This window comes from Mixophyes fleayi, chromosome 9 (genome assembly GCF_038048845.1).
Source record: "Mixophyes fleayi isolate aMixFle1 chromosome 9, aMixFle1.hap1, whole genome shotgun sequence".
NCBI lineage: Eukaryota > Metazoa > Chordata > Amphibia > Anura > Limnodynastidae > Mixophyes > Mixophyes fleayi.
The window spans coordinates 65581229-65598068 of record NC_134410.1 but is presented as its reverse complement, the minus strand read 5'-3'; the positions used below and the strand labels follow the sequence as shown (position 1 = coordinate 65598068).

The 16840-nt window shown below is 38.2% G+C and overlaps 1 protein-coding gene across 3 annotated transcripts in view; it reads right to left on the bottom strand.

Moving 5' to 3' along the window:
• NLGN3 (neuroligin 3) overlaps positions 1-16499 on the bottom strand; it is a 69655-nt gene extending 53156 nt beyond the window's left edge. Inside the window, exon 1 of one of the 3 annotated variants that reach the window (XM_075184467.1) lies at positions 16233-16499. The gene's annotated coding sequence lies outside the window, so the exon portion shown is untranslated. The remainder of the gene's footprint in view (positions 1-16232) is intronic. The other 2 variants (XM_075184470.1, XM_075184471.1) reach the window with 2 other exon arrangements.
• Positions 16500-16840: the final 341 nt, after the last annotated feature.

Sequence of the window (16840 nt, the reverse complement as noted above, 5' to 3'; positions counted from 1 at the left end):
CAGTTTGAAATGGTCACCGATATAAGTAGCATCAGGAGGACTAATAGAAATCTACAGAGATTTAAAGATAGGGTGGCGGGAAAAATGGCTCATGGAGCAGCCTCCGATGAGGGTAACAGTGGGTGATAATTTCACCCTACTCAGCACTGCACATTTAAAATGGTTTAAAATATTAATTCTCTTAATATTTATATTAGATACATACAGAGAACACAGCTAGTTCATAATTGCATGGTGCAGAAAGTCCAAATTCAGAGTAACAACAATAAGATACTGGATAATCTTTCACTGCTGCTGATAGTTCGCGCGGGTGACTCCTCTGTGCTGCGCTACGCAATGGATGTCGGGTGTGATGACGTCACCCCCGACATTCACTGCGAGCACCGCACGGAGGAGGAGACCAGGGAGGGAGCCGGAGCGCCAGCTGACGTTACCGCAAGGTAAGTATTTTCTTTTTTTTTTTTGCAGAATATTTTTTTCATTAACAGCGCTGCCCCCTTGCCACAACCACTGGGCCACATTTGCAGGCCGGCTGGGCCGCATGCGGCCCGCGGGCTGTGGGTTGGACAACCCTGCTCTAAAACAATACTAGCATAAGATCTATTCTATTATTAAAATACTACAGTAAAAAAAAACAAATCTTTGTTTGGTGCTTAAAAAATGTGATGAACATTTGTGGACACGATTTGGTGGATATTGCTGGGTGACATCATATGTATTGTTTTTACTTGGACCCTCTATTGACTTGTCATCTCCATATCAGCAAAGCTTGCTGCACAACACTAAACCTGCACCAGCTCTGCACCTAAAAGCATATGGGCCAGGTTTAAATCATGCATCATACACCCACATACACACATCTAGGTCATAATCACAAGAAAAGTTTATTAACATTTGTTTTGACAGTGCAAAGCAAATTCACTATTAGCCATTGTATAATACAGCAGATATAATATTCCTTCTCATGTACAAATCAACATAGCAAAAAAATAATCCTTAAAATATGGCCACAAAATCCAATAACATATCTAAGATCAATGAAGAATGCACCTATCAGCTGTGAATTTGCAATCAGCCAATCAGATGTGGCTAACTAGTGCTGATGACCATTATCATCACCAGCAGTCATCAGGCACCTACAACTGATGCAGATTTAACAGGCGTATCTGTGTGTCCGTTCTGATCTATTTCTGTTTGGAATTACGCAAACACGCCCATAACTGTACTCAGCCAACCTCATTTCCGCCTCTCTAGTTGGGTGTTTTTGTGGGCATGGACAGTACAAATTTGCTTATTTTATACACTACGCAAAGGATGTCAGTTCAACACAGCATTAGACTTGCTGAGAATTTTTTATCAACTCTTCTTGTTCTTCATAATTGCCTTGTTTACTTGATTACGTAAGTTATCACTAGGCCAAACTAACTGAGGTGCTGAGTCTCTTTATAAGCACATTGCAAACACATGTTTGTTCCTAAGGATTAGTGCATGAGGTAGCAACTACGTGTTTAAGAGATCTTCTTTCATTTACAAATGCCCACCAGTTCATCCTGAACAAACCATCATTTCAGTTTATGCTGATAACATCAACCTGACTGTTCTATAAAAACTGAAAGCATGACAATGATATAAGTAACATACTTACTGTAAACCATATATGCTTTATACTTTTGCTGCATTTGGGTTGCTCTAATTGTGATTTGGTTTTCCCACAGATAAAATCATGACAAACACAAGTGCTAACTGAGTTTATTACACGATACTGTGATCGACTTTTTATGGGCTGAACTAATATTCATAAGAACACAATCAATTCATTAGGAACTAGTTATAACACTGAGGCATGAAACATGTTATTTCTTGTGAATAATGGTTGAGCCCACATGACTGTCTCCACTGTGTGTGTCGGTCCACTTAAGTGCTTGCTTGTCAGAGGTATTGATTATAGTTATTATTATCTTTTATTTATAAAACATGTACACTGAGGGGATCATGACATTAATACATTACATATAATGACATGAAACAAAAAGTAAAGATGACCCAGCCCAAATGAGCTTACAATCTAAGAGGTTTCGGGAACACCTGATACATAAGGAAGTGGAAACGTAAGCATAGATATTAATAAAAATGGCTTTGGATTAAAAAACCAATGCTGTCCTTTGCAAGTTCAAAAAGGATGAATAAAAGGAGCTAATCAGAAAGATGTGAAACGCGTCTCAAGGGAAAACAACGGTGTTCTATGCATAAATTATTTTGCTGATTTACAATACTGTGTAAACTCAAGACATAAAAATAGTTGCTATTTATTTGATATGCCATCATTTGTGTCCCTCAAGTTTATTGGTATTTGCGAGCCAGATACCATTTGGAAAGCAGCAATTCAAATATGGAAACTGCTTGTTACTTTCCTTCAGCAATAATATTGACCATCACTTTGCCAGCTTCACATGTAAGTAAATGGGTAATCTTTTGTTGCAAATACAGGTAGAGAAACCGCTAGTCTATTTTCACAGGGATTCAAAAGACGACCAAAATTTATATAAGCTTATTTGGTGATCCTAGATTATAAAAGCTAGCCGCTAGCCAGATATTTAAAGTACTGCATAATCATGCAATCAATCCTCTACGGCTATCCCTGCATACAAAAAATGAGCGCAGATTACAGGTTCCAGGGACACTTTACTGCTGAGCAGGTGCATCTATATTTGATGATTGCAGGACAGATAGATTGACAAAGTACACTGCAATATGGCCTCTCTAGTGTACATGATCATATTGCAATCCTTATGTTTCACAAATGATTATTTTTCAATAAGTCTTTACCATAGCTGTTTACTCTTTAATAAATGTCTGGGAGACTTCTGTATTAGGTTAAAACTTCCTAGAGTCCCAGGAGAGCATCCAATTCTACAGGAAAACCATGTACTTGCCTACAAGGTGGACCGAGACAAGCTGCGATGAAGCAAATCTCATGATCAAGCCTCACCCACTTCAGTGAATAACAAGTGGGCAGGGAAGGGAAAACGCAATTAGCATTATCATATACTTTGTATTACCCTCTTGATGACGTTATGATGTCATTAAGTCAAGTCCAACTCTTCTTTCCATACCTTGTTTTACATGTCCTAGAATCAAGGTATGAAAATCAGGCAAGTTTGATCTTAACTTACATGGCATAGAGAAAAACAGAAAAAAATGTGGCGGCAGTTCAATATAACAACCTAATGCTGTCATTCAGTCTTGCATAATACTTTAGACAGAGCCTTCAATTTTTAAAATGTACACTTTTACACTCTACAGCATTTTATACAGAGACTACAATTCTAAGAGGGGATCGTGCAGCAGTGCCCCTTCATAGAGAACACATTCAGATTGATGAGTAAAGGTTGATCATGAGTAAAGGTTGATCACTCAATTTGCTTTCTATGAGTTGGATAATATTAAAAGATAGGGACAAGAAAAGGTAATTTATAACATTGAAAAACTTGTACCTCCCGCAGTTCTTAAGCCTTTTGATCCTATATTTTCACAAATGTGCTCATTTTTACAAGGAAACACATGCATTTGTGAGCCAAAATGACACATCTGCAGGGGTGCAAAATTTTGCAACATCTTATGGGAGGAGCTGAATGGAGGAAGGCGGTTTGCTTTATGTGACATATTGCATCTAAGTAAACACCCAGCGTTACAATGTTTGAGTTCCACTTTTGCTTCACCATTTCCAAGATTGCTATTCTGCACTGTATTTGTAAAATTTAGCACATTTCTGACCAAATGGACCCTAGTGTGTATGTGTGTATTAGGGAATTTAGAGTGTAAGCTCCAAATGGGCAGTGAATTATTCGGAGGATTACATATTCTCTGTACAGCGCTGAGTACGATTGGCGCTATATAAATTAAAATTAAATAATAATAATGATAATCTATGAACAGAGTTGAGATGATGACAGTCGATTCATTCTGCTGGATGAAATGGTTGGGGTAGGACTGTGAACACTTAGGGGGGAATTCAATTGGCCTTGTTACTGTAAAGTAACGTTGGTAATAGAGCGCGTTATTACCGTTAATACAATAATTTCAACGCTGGCTTTTTGCTCACTGTAGCCACGAGCAGAAAGCAGGGTTAAAATTACCATATTAACGGTAATAGGTTTAGCGCCGCATTGTTGCAGGGTAATTGAATTCCCCCATTAAGGTCAAACACACATTTCATGACCAAATGCAAAGGCAAAGATTTTTAAAAATTTCGGTCAGCTCTATTGGGTAGGTGCTGGTAATCGAGAGTTGTTCTAAACGATCAATGGAATCCCTTTTGCACCTTTCAGGTGCACATTATATGGAAGCGCATATCCAGATGTTATTTGAACAAAAACTTAAATGGTGGCACTATATAAATAAATGGTGATAATACACAAAAGTGACAATGTAACAAAGACAGTCCCAATGTCTCTCTCATGATTAATTGAAGACATAAATGAGGCTAAGCTGAGTAGTGTTTTAATAGCAACATAGAAAAGTTAAAATAAATGAAGGGTTATAAGGTAGTGGGCAGGACTTAGTAGCTATGTTTTTACTCTTTCCTCCATTTCTTGCCAGACCCGTAATCCCACAAAAGTAGACATAGACTGATTTTAAAGAGGCAGTTCCAAAAACTGAGAGATAGCCATGCACCCATTAAGGTGTAACGTGGACAATTTGGTACATTAGTACAAACAGTAAAGCTCTTTACAACTTTCGTATATTACATTTTTGGGAGACATCTATTGTCAAATAATTGAAAAGTAGGAAATAGGGGACACTTGGCAACTATGGAAGAATTACCCGGCCCCTGAAGCTTCAAATCTAAGTCGCTACCGTCAAACACTCAAAAGAAAGGTCAAACTTTTCACTAACATTTCCCTGTGTCATTTTAGTATCGGATCTGCCTTTATGATTGGATTGCTATTTTATTAAATCAGTACTGCCATGCAAAAATCAATCCATTACAGCATTTGCTGTTTATTGATTGATTTGATTTCTAATAATCCATGTGTTGACAGAGTACATTTTCCGATCTCTACTAATTAACTAAAGAGAATGTAAAAGGAAAAGGATACCCGATACTCATCTGTAGAAGGACATAACAAGACTAATCTTTGTCTAACATGTATTCTTTAGTTCATAGACTGTGGTTGTGAGGTCTGAATATCAAATATTTAAATATGTATCACCTCACTGTACCCTTTGTTTGAATTTTGTCTCTATTAAGTCTATTTTAATTATCTTATATGGATTCTTATCCTGTGGGCTATAACCCATTTAGAGTGGGTCCCCATGACCTTCTCTGAAGTTCTGTAGCTGTGGGAGACACCACCGTGGCATATATTCTTAAAAGGTACAGGGGTGCAAAAATTAATTGTTGAAGAACATGATTTGAACTGATTTGATCTTACCACCTGTGGCAAGGAGCTTACTGTCTAATAAAAGGCACATCTTATCCTCAAAATGTTTTGATGATCTGTAATCTGCAGAATAACATAGGCTAAACCTCAAAAGCATGCAGTGATGTCATGTGTGTTCCTTTCGATTTGAATATAAAGATGTGTATACTGAGCAATCAATGAGTGCCCCATGATCATATGACGTGAACAGTGTGATAAGTTCCGCTTGTAGAGAACATTCAAAAAGTGCAAGGTGTAGTTGTAGTGTAGGTGTAGTTGTCTATTCAATTCCTTAAACAAACAGAGGTCTATTTATCATTGGGGCCAGTAGGCTGACGGCAACTATCAATATGTATGCAATGCATATTGTAGCGGTACATAATGAAGTACCGCCGTTATTCACTATGCTTGGGCTGCTTTGCGAGCCCTGGTGAAAAAAAACCTGCTCCGCTGTGCTTCTCCGGTGGCACTGGACTCCATTGACCAGCTAAGCTAACACAACCATGAGATGGCATTAGTCTGCAGCACAAAATAAAGCTTTTTGATGCTTAATGAACTGGTCACAGGTCTCAGAGGTCTATGGAGATGGCGTTGAGGTAACATCAGAGAAATCGCTGCTCTTTCCTGCGTTAACCCTTTGATGAATAAGAAACAGCATTAAAGAGCCTTTTACTGGTGTTTTTATGCCAATAATTTGGCTCTTCAATGCTTGTTAAATAGACCCCATAGTCTGACTTGTCTTTCAAATTCAGAATGTTATTAGTATTCCTTACATATAAAAGAAACTTTTATTCTAGGTTAAGTGGTCCTTTAAAACAAAACCATTAGATGTTTGTTTATTGAAGTTAACATATTTGCAGTTTGGTACACTATATTTTTATTTCTTAAAGCTACATTACCTTTTAATGTAGTGAACATTTTCGTTAACCACTTTAAGATTGCGGCTTCTAATTGGGTCTCTGTGGACACACTCACTCACTCCACAGTGTCACATAGGCTATGAGACGAACCATGGAACCCTTGGATATATGGCTGTACGGAGGAGCTCCCAGGCTCCGCGGAGGTGGAAGAGCTAATTAGCTCCACATGGCGAGGAAGCTTTAATATCATTCAAATTAAAATGTAACAATAATTATTGTTAATATATTTAAGCAGTTAGTCTTAAACTAACACATATCCAATAACCTATATATAATCATAAAATGATCTGTTCAGGGTTTCACCTATCTTACCCCTGTAGCTTTCTCAAAAAGTAAAAATAGTGATACCCTCACCCTATCAGAATATCCTCCCAGTCTAATAGAAACTGCAAAATGCACATCCTACATCAGTTCTGACAACCACAAAGAGCACTGACACAGGACAAAGTATAGCATGACACTTATTTTATATCATATCTGTTCATTACATATGTCTGCTGAGTGAATCCACCAATCTGTACTAAGTCTTACTGTTGAACTTAAAATAATTCTCAGGGTTTTTGCACTGACATAGAATGATATGAATAATATGATGACGTCTAGCATTCCTAAAGGACTTCTAATCTTCAATTGTACTTTTCTTATAAGAACTTTGAAAGTATAATACATTGCTCAGTGTTAACCTGAAATTTCATTGCAGCTCTTTTAAGAAGTTCAACTCTATCCCACCACTCCAATACAGACATCAGAAATTCCCCTAATATGTTTATGGAAGTGTCCTAATATTATCTTATACAGGTCAAAATGCTGAGAATACAGTCATGTAAGGTCATGTGACAGGGGGTAGGAGGGGCGTGGTGTGACATTTTGTCGCGTCACCATAGAAAAGGCAACCCTCCGCAGAGGAGCGAAACAGAACATGGAGGGCCATCTATTAAATATAAACACTCCAGCTATGTCATGCATATTATTCAGGTCAGTAATACACATCCGCTTTTCATTAAATCTGCAAGGCGATAATGGAAAATACAGCGCTGAATAGATTTACTCAAGGATAAACACTTATTTCAAGTATATTATTCAGCTCCGTAATACAAAAGTTTTAATATCAATTAATGCCCAAAAGAGGATTCTCTTGTTCTATTATGTTATAACAACAAAAAACTGCCATGACCAAGTCTCTTTATTTATTCAGGATATTTTTTCAGTAGTTACACATTTCTAGTCATTACATAATACCAAACTAAATATATATAAATGTGTGTCTTCCTCAAATAGATGGTGTGCATTGCTATGTTTGTAGGGTTAGTGTATGTTTTTGTTTAACTACATTTATTTTCATGTTTAGTTCTATTTGAAAAAGTATGAATAAAAATATGCAATGGTATCTGCCAGTGAGAAACAAAAAAAAAATGTTTGCCTTTCTCCAAACTATTACTATTATAAATATACATACAATAATGATTTGCAAAGTATACAAAAGGAAAGTTTATTTTATGTTGTCACCACATGTATGTCTAGACCTACAGAACACCTTACAAAACACACAGTCCCACAGTGAGGACCATATGTGTAAGAGCTGTACTTTAGTTCTTTTGTTTCTCAATGACGTCAATAAAACAACTATTGCAAACATTCTCCTATTCACATTCGATAACTCAATGTAAGTAGCCAATTTGCATAGTGGTTAGCACTTCTGCCTTACAGCACTGGGGTCATGAGTTCAATTCCCGACGATGGCCTTATCTGTGAGGAGTTTGTATGTTCTCCCCGTGTTTGCGTTGGTTTCTTCCAGGTGCTCTGGTTTCCTCCCACACTCCAAAAACATACTGGTAGGTTAATTGGCTGCTAACAAATTGACCCTAGTGTGTGTGTATGTCTGTGTATGTTGGGTGTATTAGGGAATATAGACTGTAAGCCCCAATGGGGCATGGACTGATGTGCGTGAGTTCTCTGTACAGAGATGCGGAATTGGTGGCGCTATATAAATCATACTTACCAACTTTTGAAAGTTGGCTTTTGGGAGCCTGCAGGGGGAGGTGGGAGTGATGGGGGCGGGGCTCCAAATTTGGCGGCATTTTGGACCCGCCCCTGTCACGTAATGACGCAAACGCGTCATTTTACAGCAAGGGGAAGGGCCAAACGCCGCGATTCCCGGCATTTTGGACCTAATTCTGCCCACTTCACTAGGAAGTGGGCAGATGCAGGAAATTGCCACACTCTCCCGGGAGTCCGTGAGACTCTCGCGAAAAGCGAGCGTCTCCTGGACATTCCGGGAGAGTTGGCAAGTATGATATAAATAAATGGTGATAATGATGATTGGTCAACCTGAACAAGCAAGATTAGCTCCCATGTTTAGCTTTACATATTTTACCTTTAAATGTCCATAATGCACCCTGACTCTTTAGAGATATCTTAGCAACACACATGGGAATCACAGAATCTCACTGAAAGCAGGGTTGAACTGAAGAGGACTTATCAGGTTTGTAAAAAAAAAGTTCATTTTACACAGTGCTCTGAGCAGCAGATATGTGTTACAAAGAAGTCAACTTATGCTTCCACCACCCAGGAAGGAACATGATATATGGATACACTCACTATGCAAATAATGTGAGCTGGCTAAATAGTCAGAGTTATGCTTTCTCCTGCAGGGCTTCCCCCTGTATCACAGCTTTTCTGCTTCACAAGTGCAGAGGAACCGCAGGAGAAAGCTGCTAGTGAGCAACATGACACTGACACTGAGTATAGCAGACGGCATTTGCAAATATTATGCTCTTCCCCAGGCAGAGGGAGCATAGGGTAACTTCATTATGTTTTAAAACATAAATAGTGCAGATGGCATTATGAGCTCTCTGCAGGGAAGAGGTACATGATAAAAGGCTATACATTTTGTAAAATAGGCAATATTTCTGATCTACAGGATATTCACCTGTACTCTACTTGTACTGGTGCCCTTAGGGCAACAAAAATCATATAGTTGAGAACAGGGCTGGTTACCAGGTCAACCAGAAAAGCCTTATTTTTACTAGACCAACTCCATATTTCGGATATGTTACTATAACATGCCTTCTGGCCTAACTAACATTTTTGTTAATAGAAACCCTCAAATCTAAATGCTATACTTTTCAAGTTACAGGTGTCCTTTACGACCAAAGTTCACATTTTGCATTGTGAACATTAAAATAGCATAACTTTTTAATTTATACTTGCATTTTATTAGCATTTTATAGTGACAAATGATTTAAAACATGAAAAAAATTGCTTTTCCATGAGTCTCCCCAAAATTACTTCCACATAATTGCAAAAACCTCAGATATTTACACTGAAATTCAATCAACTTGCTTTATGAGTATAGGTATACCAAAGATGAGTACTTTATACAAGGCTTGACACATGTACATATACCATCACTGCAAACTGGTGCAATGAATGGGACAATTGTGTGATGGCACTGGGATTAGGAAGACAACACTGGGGGTCATGTGTACAGTCATGGACAAAAGTTTCGAGAATGACACAAATATTATTTTTAACAAAGTCTGCTGCCTCAGTTTTAAAAATAGCAATTTGCATATGCTCCAGAATATCATGAAGAGTGATCAGATGAATTGCAATTAATTTCAAAGTCCCTCTTTGCCATGACAATGAACTTTATCACAAAAACAACATTTCCACTGCATTTCAGCCCTGCCACAAAAGGACCAGCTGACATCAGGTCAGTGATTCTCTTGTTAACACAGGTGAGAGTGTTGATGAGGACAAGGCTGGAGATCACTCTGTCATGCTGATTGAGCTAGAATAACAGACTGGAAGCTTTACAAGGAGAGTGGTGCTTGAAATCATTGTTCTTCCTTTGTTAACCATGGTTATCTACAAGGAAACAGGTGCAGTCATCATTGCTTTGCACAAAAAGGGCTTCACAGGCAAGGATATTGCTGCTAGTAAGTTTGCACCTAAATCAACCATTTATCGGATCACCAAAAACTTCAAGGAGAGAGGTTCAATAGTTGTAAAGAAGTCTTCTGGGCGCCCAAGAATGTCCAGCAAGTGCTAGGACCGTCTCCTAAAGTTGATTCAGCTGCGGGATCGGTGCACCACCAGTACAGAGCTTGCTCAGGAATGGCAGCAGACAGGTGTGAGTGCATCTGCGCTCACAGTGAGGCGAAGACCTTTGGAGGATGGCCTGGTGTCAAGAAGGCCAGCAAAGAAGCCACATCTCTCCAGGAAAAACATCAGGGACAGACTGATATTCTGAAAAAGGTACAGGGATTGGACTTCTGAGGACTGGGGTAAAGTCATTTTCTCTGATGAATCCCCTTTCAGATTGTTTGTTTGGGGCATCTGGAAAAACGCTTGTCCGGAGAAGGAAAGGTGAGCGCTACCATCAGTCCTGTGTCATGCCAACAGTAAAGCATCCTAAGACCATTCATGTGTGGGGTTACTTCTCAGCCAAGGGAGTGGGCTCACTCACAATTTTGCCTAAGAACACAGCCATGAATAAAGAATGGTACTAAAACATCCTCCAAGAGCAACTTCTCCTAACCATACAAGAACAGTTTGGTGACCAACAATGCCTTTTCCAGCATGACGGAGCACCTTGCCATAAGGTAAAAGTGATAACTAAGTGGCTCAGCATTCAAAACATCGAAATTTTGGGTCCAGACATTAATCCTATTAAGAACTTGTGGTCAATCCTCAAGAGGCTGGTAGACAAACAAAAACCAGCAAATTATGACAAACTCTATTAGGCAAGAATGGGCGGCCATCAGTCAGTATGTGAGCCAGAAGTTGATTGACAGCCTGCCAGGGCGAATTGCAGAGGTCTTCAAAAACAAGGGTCAACATTGCTAATATTGACTCTTTGCATAAACTCAATGTAATTGACAATAAAAGCCTTTGACACTTATGAAATGCTTGTAATTTTACTTCAGTATACCATAGCAACATCTGACAAAAAGGTCTAAAAACACTGAAGCAGCAAACTTTGTGAAAACCAATACTTATGTCATTCTCAAAACTTTTAGCCATGACTGTAATTTGAGGTTGTTTGGGTTGACTTTTCATTTTATGTGATATCAACACAATTTCAACAAGAGTTCATGACAGTCACAAAAAATGTCTGAGTTTCACACATAAAGTGTGAAGGATTCTAGGTATGATGGGAGGGGCCTTGGGTAGGATTTTTTTATATTTATTTTTAAAATGTATTATTTTTTTTTGCAATTTACTACTTTATTATTATTAGATTTTTTAAATTTTATTTACTCTTTAGGGAGACCCAATAGTCATGGGAGATTTTAATTAATCTCCCCCCCATTATCACTATTAGATTCAATGTTATTTGTATGTAGTAACTAGACCCAGCATGGTGGCTTAGTGGCTAGCACTTCTGCCTCACGGAACTGGGGTCATAAGTTTGATTCCTAGCCATGGCCTTATCTGTGTGACCAGGGTTATCTAACAGTATATGTAGGCTGCTATTAGATCTAGGTGACATAGTTTTAGTGGCACGGGATAATAGTTTTAGTAGCACAGGATAATAGTTTTAGTAGCACAGGATATGCAAACTGGAGCTCCCCTACACTGCAATTGGAGCACCCACCACAGGGAATTCCTGGAGTCATCATCCTTCATTATGACATCTTCATGATGACGTTAGTTAGCATCTCCAGCTGTAGAATCTGGAAGTGATTAACACTTTTTCATTCGCTTTGAGCAGCATGCAGACACAATAAAGCAGGGAGTAACTGAGCAATTCAGTGCCTAACCCTTCATGGGACATTTGGGCTGTCACTGACAGGCCACGTCCGAGATTGCAGCTGGTAGTATCACGCATCTGCCATTGCTGGATGCAGTATAGATATGTCAGGTTAGAGACAAAGAGCTTCTAGCCCAACGTACTCTGGCCAGTCGGGAGCTGGAAGCTTTAGTTCAGAAAACACAGGCTTCTCTTTGCCTTGATAACATTCTGGTCTTCACATAATATTTTCTCCTGGTTACCAGGGGGCACTGCAGCTACCAGTGTATGTAGTAGAGGAACCCCTATTCCCTGACTCCAGGGGCAGAAACAGTTTCCCCTGGAAACCAAAAACAACTATCATGCTAGCACCAGCCATTACCAGGTCAACGGAAGCCTCCAGGAAGAGGAATTACTTATAAAAAATATATCTTTAGGCCAAATACCAACTGGCATCAAAACACATGATTTACTAGCAATTTTTATAAACGTCGGTGACACTGGAACCCATTATTTCCAATATCACCATACCCACTTGCATTACACTTGCATTAGGGCGTTTGCACTGTTGCATGCTTTTTTGAACGCCTCTACTCCATTTTTTGCATTCAAAAAAGATTGAAAGCACACTTGAAAGCACCGAGGACAATGGAGTATCGCCTCCTTTAATGCAAGTACAAGCGCTTGATAGCTACTGCAGGACAAACGTTCACATTTGACATGTGAAATCACTGGGGTTTGAACTTGCATTGTTCAAACGCTAATCGGTACGACCGAAAGAGTTTAAGGATTTTAGTCAGTGGGTTTACACCTTAACGTAATAGAGGCAAGGAAAAGCTAGGATATCCATCAGGAGACACAGACTGATTTAAAGCAATGTGGGCCCACTTTCTAGGGAATTTAACGTTTGGGAAAATTAACTAACTATTTCTAGAAAAATACATTTTAAGGAAATGCATTATTACTAATAAAGCAAAGTTGTGGGAGTGTGAGAGCAGTCAGGCCAGCTAAACCATTAAAATTTTCAGCTCCACTAAGATATATAATAAAGCCTTTAAGATATATAATAAAGCAAAAGCTAAGAGCACTCACAATCTGGAAATATAGCTGACCTGCCATCTACACACAACTGCAAGCTAAACAGATATATGATTAGAAAACACATAATTAAACATATGTTTAAATTTACTGAGCATTATTGTGTATTACAGCTGTATAGTTTCTTCTATATTCACCTTTTTACGTGCCAGTATGACGTTAGCCATTTTCTGGGCAGCTATGAATATTTATTATTAATGAGATGCCCATATACTGACTGGATTATGCTCAGATTGTTCCTGAAAAACAGCTTATATCAATCAACCTGCTCTCTGGACATTGGTTCTTAATGATCACATGAGGTTAACAATACAGGATCTCCTGCCCACACTAACACTAATTTAAATAATGCCCATTGCTTTTATGACACAGAGAGGAAGGACACTGTTTAATAGCAGATTTTTTTCTTTTAGACTTTTACTCAGTCTTTACTATTAATGCTAGATTTCTCAAAAATGCACAACAGGTATGCTTTAAAGTGTACCTATGGCCCACTCCTTATGGAGGCAGCCATTTTTGTTAAAAATGTTACCTATGCATTTACTAGAAAATACTGATATCACTGATGCATTACCCACTTTGTGCTGTCTAGTATATTGATAGGCTGAATATTGTTTCATCCAACAAATTTCTGTGACTAAAGGGACAAAAGATGTGTATATGGGGCACTCCAATAGCAGAATTAAAATAATTAGATTTTATTGGTATGCGTTAATAAGGTAGAATTAGGAGCGAAATAATTAAAAGAAAACATATAGACAAACAGTGATACAAAATACAAAAATTGTTATTCTTTGCCGTCATCAGCGTTTCTCCACCGGATAGAATATTAATATCTAGCGGAGAGCCTGTATTTTTTATGCCCACCTTGCTTCATAAGCATAATTACCATTGAGATACTATCCATCGTATCTTCTGTTGATTACCATACAGGGCATATCAGGCGACATTTGACCAGCGCTTTATATTTATTATCAAGGCAATTAAGCATACTGTTATTTAGGAGTCGCACCGTACCAATTTATTGGGCTTATTAAAGCTCTTTTTTTGACAGTAACAGGTTATTATATACTTACCGCTGTTGTACGAGTGTGTTGTTTGAGCTTTGGAGCCCTTGCAACATAGTTTGCATTTTATATTTTGTATCACTGTTTGTCTATATGTTTTCTTTTAATTATTTCGCTCCTAATTCTACCTTTTTAACGCATACCAATAAAATCTAATTATTTTAATTCTGCTATTGGAGTGCCCCATATACACATCTTTTGTCCCTTTGTTTTTGTGCTTATTACTTGACCAGTGTTGGGTGCACCCCCTGGGTTACCTATTCCGGGTTTAATATATATACTCATACTCTTTCTGGAGGAGGATATTTCAGTATCTAGTGCAGTAATATCTTTTGCTCTTTGTACAAATTTCTGTGACTATTGTGTGTGGGTAGCAGGACATTTACAAAGAAAGTATGCAACTTGAATGTATTACTGGATATGTAACTAAAAAGTCAAATAATAACATAGACCTATGTTGACCATGCACACCGCCATGTGGTCATACTCTGGATATTGTTAAAGTTAGAAATTATACTGCAAAAGCCGAGGATTTTGTAGTATTCAAGCTTGTGGATGGTATTATTTTACATTCTATACACTGATATGGTCTTAGGTTGAAGACATGATTTTTTTAACTGGATTCAAAATATGTTAAATACAGCAGGCTAAGCAGATGCAAGAATAGATTGATGCAGCTACAAGTACATTGTGGGATGCAAGTGCTACAATGGAGTTCCCCTGGGAAATGTTCTAAAATAGGGGGAATTTCAATTATCTTTATTAGTAATATGTGTATGTCACAGAATAACATACACGTCCAACAAAAGATAAGCAATGCATGTAAATCAGAACAATCTATGCTGCAATCTAAAGAAAAAATGTTGTAAAAAAAATATAAATACAGAACTTTCCATAGGTAAAGTCAAAACCTAATAACAATCCTGTTTAAATAAGGCACACATTGTAGCAAATTATTCCAGAAAAGTTTACATCTATATAGAAGTGATTCTAAAATGATGTTATGGATGATTTGATGTTAGCAAAATGTAAAGAAAAAAAGCAGCATTGCTAAGTGTCAGCATAACCAAGAAACTAAGAAATAATATAAATATTATACAGTATATATAAATAGATGTAGGTCTAAGTACAGAGATAGCGTAGGAGAGAGATATGAAGAAAAGCCATATATACATTACAGTCTTCAAAGGATTAACTGGGAATATATTTCAGAATAAGTACTAGATGAGCCCTAGCATTGCAAATGGTGGATGACAGGCTCAGTGAGATGAGAGCAGCATCACATGAAAGGGTACATAGATTTAAGGAATGATTTTCCAGCAGAGCAGGTACACACTTAAACACATGAGGAAAACACCAACATGCTCCTGATAGACATATGGCTATTTTGAAGAAAATACAATGGCAGGGGTCAAATGCGTTCAAAGGTTAGCAGCAGATTTAATAATAAACATAACAGGTAAGCCAAAGCTCTACACTACTTCTAGGTATTTGTATTTATATAATACAAACAAACCACAATTGAGTATACATATTTTTCATTATAAAGGCAATGCCATTGTATTTTCGGTACATGCTACTATATAATGATGTGTCTTTACTCTATACATCAAACAATTTTGGATAGATAGATAGATAGATAGATAGATAGATAGATAGATAATTGGTAACCACTCTACAAATATATGTGAATCTGCTTTGGTGTACTGAGATATAAATGATTCAAGAATAAAAGATTTGTAATTTTGGAATACATTGGCATATGCATAAGAAGATGATGTAATCTAAGATACATTGAATAGTGATGCATTTTATACCTACACAATATGGTATGTACATAGGTATGCATGCAAGGATGGGGGTGATTTTAGAAGAATATTATTATACATATAGATGATGCATCAAGAACATACATATAAATTAAAAGCTATATATTTGAAGGTCCATCGAAATTGTATAAGGTATATTGATACAAATGCGGTCTCACCCGGCTGTCTTTCTGCTCCGGGTGTGTCCGGCCCGGGGCCTCTCCGGTTCCCCTCGTGCAGCAGCAGCATCAGCTCCGGGAGCGCGCACAGGGGGATGAGGAGGACGAAGGACCGAAGGATGAAGGGAGCGCGCACCGAGGGCGGGGCTAGTTCACTTGCCTATGTCTAATATAGCGAGTCCCAGTCTTGGTGATGCTAGGCAGGGATATATATTATTGTCTGGCGTAGTACTAACATATCTTTATCACTGGAGGAAGTAACCGTGCATGGTGGAATAACTGCATTTAGCTGTGATATTGGCAGAACTGCTTGTGTAAATGACTATTTGTGATGTTTGAATGGGGGGGCCCTTCTTGTCTGACCTTGTTTATGGTTTGGGGGGAGGGGAAGCAGTACCACTTCTCTGACCTTGAGTAGGAGGAGGAATCAGGAAGAAGGATGAGGTTAAAATGGAGGAAAGTTTTGCTCTAGCCTTGGTGATAATTCAATAGCTTATTTTTACCTGTCTTGTTGACGTGGTAGTGGTTACACATTCAGCCCTTTGCATATCACACATTATTGTGTCGTGTCATCAGATCTAGGGTTTCCAGCATCTTTCTGCTCAGCT